The sequence below is a fragment of the Abramis brama genome (assembly GCF_963993115.1).
Source record: "Abramis brama genome assembly, chromosome: 11".
In the NCBI taxonomy this organism is placed as follows: Eukaryota; Metazoa; Chordata; class Actinopteri; order Cypriniformes; family Leuciscidae; genus Abramis; species Abramis brama.
Window position 1 is genome coordinate 42,320,392 of NC_139973.1, and position 5,000 is coordinate 42,325,391.

At 42.1% G+C, this 5,000-nt stretch overlaps 1 long non-coding RNA gene across 2 annotated transcripts in view; it reads left to right on the top strand.

The window, feature by feature from the left end:
• Positions 1 to 4,167, top strand: part of LOC311092946 — a 14,450-nt gene extending 10,283 nt beyond the window's left edge. The window contains exon 4 of one of the 2 annotated variants that reach the window (XR_014608337.1): positions 2,248 to 4,167. This is a non-coding gene — a long non-coding RNA (uncharacterized lncRNA). The remainder of the gene's footprint in view (positions 1 to 2,247) is intronic. The other variant, XR_014608338.1, reaches the window with a different exon arrangement.
• Positions 4,168 to 5,000: the final 833 nt, after the last annotated feature.

The following is a 5,000-nucleotide window of genomic DNA, read 5'->3' on the forward strand; positions in this document are numbered from 1 at the left end:
AACTCAGACACACACACACCTGATAAACTCAGAAGCACACACACCTGAGAAACTCAGAAACACACACACCTGATAAACTCAGACACACACACACCTGATAAACTCAGAAACACACACACCTGAGAAACTCAGAAACACACACAACTGCGAAACTCAGACACACACACCTGATAAACTCAGACACACACACAACTGAGAAACTCAGACACACACACCTGATAAACTGAGACACACACACCTGATAAACTCAGACACACACACAACTGAGAAACTCAGACACACACACCTGATAAACTCAGACACACACACAACTGAGAAACTCAGACACACACACACCTGATAAACTCAGACACACACACCTGAGAAACTCACACACACACACACCTGAGAAACTCAGACACACTCACCTGAGAAACTCACACACACACACACACACACCTGAGAAACTCAGAAACACTCACCTGAGAAACTCAGACACACACACAACTGAGAAACTCAGACACACACACAACTGAGAAACTCAGACACACACACCTGATAAACTCAGACACACACACCTGATAAACTCAGACACACACAAAACTGAGAAACTCAGACACACACACAACTGAGAAACTCAGACACACACACCTGATAAACTCAGACACACACAAAACTGAGAAACTCAGACACACACACAACTGAGAAACTCAGACACACACACCTGATAAACTCAGACACACACACAACTGAGAAACTCAGACACACACACCTGATAAACTCAGACACACTCACCTGATAAACTCAGACACACACACCTGATAAACTCAGACACACACACAACTGAGAAACTCAGACACACACACCTGATAAACTCAGACACACACACAACTGAGAAACTCAGACACACACACCTGATAAACTCAGACACACACACAACTGAGAAACTCAGACACACACACAACTGAGAAATTCAGACACACACACACCTGATAAACTCAGACACACACACACCTGAGAAACTCACACACACACACACACACACACACCTGAGAAACTCAGACACACTCACCTGAGAAACTCACACACACACACACCTGAGAAACTCAGAAACACTCACCTGAGAACCTCAGACACACACACACCTGAGAAACTCAGACACACACACCTGATAAACTCAGAAACACTCACCTGAGAAACTCAGACACACACACAACTGAGAAACTCAGACACACACACCTGATAAACTCAGACACACACACACAACTGAGAAACTCAGACACACACACCTGAGAAACTCAGACACACACATCTGAGAAACTCAGACACACACACACCTGAGAAACTCAGACACACACACCTGAAAAACTCAGACACACACACACCTGAGAAACTCAGACACACTCACCTGAGAAACTCAGACACACACACAACTGAGAAACTCACACACACACACACACACACACCTGATAAACTCACACACACACACAACTGAGAAACTCAGACACACACACAACTGAGCAACTCAGACACACTCACCTGATAAACTCAGACACACACACCTGAGAAACTCACACACACACACACACCTGATAAACTCAGAAACACACACCTGAGAAACTCAGACACACACACACACAACTGAGAAACTCAGATCTGATCCTGAGACTGTGATTGGTCGTTATGCCTCATGCTTGATCTGATCCTGAGACTGTGATTGGTCGTTACGCCTCATGCTTGATCTGATCCTGAGACTGTGATTGGTCGTTATGCCTCATGCTTGATCTGATCCTGAGACTGTGATTGGTCGTTACGCCTCATGCTTGATCTGATCCTGAGACTGTGATTGGTCGTTACGCCTCATGCTTGATCTGATCCTGAGACTCTCTTCTGCTTAGCAAACCTGCATTTATTTGATTAAAAAAAACAAAAAACAGTGAAATATTATTCCAGTGTAAATCAGCTGTTTTCTATTTGAATATATAGTAAAGTGTAATTAATTCCTCTAATCAAAGCTGAATTTTCAGCATTATTAGAATATTTTGTAACAATATAAAGGTCTTTACTGTCACTTTTTTTACTGACCTCAAAGTGTTGAACAATTTTTAAGTGAAAAAATATATTATTATATAATCTCTGTACACTGGTATCACACAACATAAAAAGTAATTTTGCAGCAGAAGTTACAGTGGCCTGTTAAAGCCCTATAGAGAGGATCCCTGCTGTAATGATGGAGTGAAGGTTAATAATGTCGTTTCTGTCTGACAGCAGAAGCTCAGAGAGTTTGTCACGACACAGCAGACGTCCAGCGCTTCATGAGGGGATCCTGTGTGTGTGTGTGTGTGTGTGTGTGTGTGAGCCGGCCGGACGGCTGTAGGTCACAGATAACCTCAGGACCTTCAAACTCCAGCAGAAGAAACCAACTTCACTCCCAGACCAAAACACTCCACAGGTCACGGAGGACTGAACACACTCCTCACACTCCAACTCTGACTGTCTGCAACACACACACACACACACATACACACACACACACACACAAGACTCTTTGTATTTGTTTGTATCTGGATGGTTTTCTGGGCGAGAGCTCCTCACACTGAACATCTCCCCAGCGGATCCCTAAAGAGTGTGTGTGTTAAGAGTGGAAAAGTGTGTGTGTGTGTGTGTGGTCCCAGTTAGCCGTGTGTTTGGCTGCTGTGACCTCCTGCCTCATAAAGTATAATTCCTCGCCTCTGCTGGAGTGTGTCGGAGCCTGAGCTTGTTTTAGACCCCGTTTAGACTCGAGTCTAATGAGGAACATCAGGGCCGAGTGTTTACAGACGGCAGTAATGATAAATCCCCAGAGCAGAATTACTCCTGAACACACATACATCACCTCCCGCTCAGGTACCGCGGTAAAACAACCAGACGCTCACCAAAGCGGAGTTTGAATCAAAGGAGTCAAATGAAGAGGAGTCAGATCTTCCTCTCAGTCCATGAAACTAAACTGCAGAAAGAAGTCGTTCTGAACTTCTGAGGAACATCAACACATGATTCACACACCAGTGACGTCTGTGGAGATACAACACTAAACTCTTCAAAATAAAGGTTCTTTATCGGCATCCATGTTTCCATGAAGAAACTTTAACATCCATGGAATATTTCCAAGGTTCTTTATAGTGGTTATTTAGATTATTAAAATGTTCTTCACACTAAAGAATATGATTATTATGAAAACGTTTATATTTTTAAAAGTGTACGGTTCATAAGTTTGGGCTCAGTAAGATTGTCCCTTCTGCTCATCAAACCTGCATTTATTTGAACAAAAATACAGTAAAAACAGTGAAATATTATTGCAATGTAAATCAGCTGTTTTCTATGTGAATATATAGTAAAGTGTGATTTATTTTCAGCATCATTACTCCAGTCTTCAGTGTCACATGATCCTTCAGAAATCACTCTAATATGATGATTTGATGCTCAAGAAACATTTATGAATATTATTAATGTTCATATTTTTGTGGAAACTGTGAAACATTTTATTTTTCAGGATTCTTTGATGAATAGAAAGTTCAAAAGAACAGCATTTATTTGAAATAAAATCTTTTGTAACATTATAAATGTCTTTACTCTCACTTGAAGAATAAAAATGAGAAAAAGTATCTTTCCAAACTTTTGTAACTTCTAAACAATCTTAAAAAAAAAAAAAAAAAAATTCAGAACACTTTAAAACACACTTTAAAACACATGCAACGATCCAGAGACAAAAAAACAAAACAGGTCAAAAAAGAGTCAAATCTCTTGAGGGACCTTCTGACCTTCGAGACCATCTATGCAACATCACATATTTCTCATACATGTAACATGTACACAGTATTTCATCAAACACACACACACACACGTCTGACACAGACACTCACCCTGATCTACTGAGTCTGTCAGGATTTCACGTACTGAGATTCCTTTAAACGAGTGCTTTACCGCTGCAGACAGATCTGTCTAATAGACTCGTCTCACACACACCGTGTTCAGTCAGAATAAAGCGCTCACCTTCTTCTCCTCCCACAAACGTGTCTTCTGAGCGACTGCACACCGTCAGAGGAGGGATTTATGAGTATCTGTGGAGCATCAGTGTGAGAGCGTGCCGGAGTTAAGCGGCTCTCGTGTTCCTGCCTTTGAAATGCAGATGAGGAGTGTGTTCGACTGTCACCTGAGAGAGAGAGAGGCAGGTGAGATCGCTATCCTCGCTCGCCCAAATTACTCCTGACGTCTGCATTGTTCTGCGACGCCGGTTTGATCTCTTTATCCCGGCTTTGAATCAGACGTCTGAGCTAAGAATGTTCAACTTCACCTCAGAAAAGAATCAATTTCCAGGAGAAAACATCAATCCGACACACTCTTCCCCAAATACCATTACATAAGAGCGCTGGTGTTTCCTGGAGAGCAGATATTCTCTCTGTTCTTGCCGATTAACACTGTTTTAGCAGAATCCTTCTCCTCAGATTCCCTGTATTATTCAGCGCTTCGTTTCATGTGCGTTTGAGGGGTTCTGCTCTTGAACATCAGCCGGTGAGTAAAGGTTGAGCGGTGAATAAAACATTACAGCGCAGCAGAAGCTCCTGTTAAACTGAAGCGGTCTGAGCTCATCCAGAACATCTGTCTCGTCTGATCCGTCACTGGAGCACAGGTGAACACACTTCACAAAACACAACCAATACAACCATTTTCATGTGTAGTTTTTACATCTAGTATCAAACACACACGATATTGCATGCTTGAGCTTTACAAGTTCTGACACTCGCCACAAAATGCCTCAGACTAGTGGATTAATAAAAACTTGAGATCTCAGGCAGTGAGTCTGAGGTTTTCACAAGCTGTGTGTGCATTATGCATCAGATGAGAAAGAGATGACGCTGATATATGAGATATTCTCCAGCTCTGCTCTCAGAGTTTGTCTAATCTCAAGAGGAAATGCCCTCAAGCATCACATTAAAAGAGGGATGCACTGATAGGAACATTTTGGTTGATACCGATAACCGATA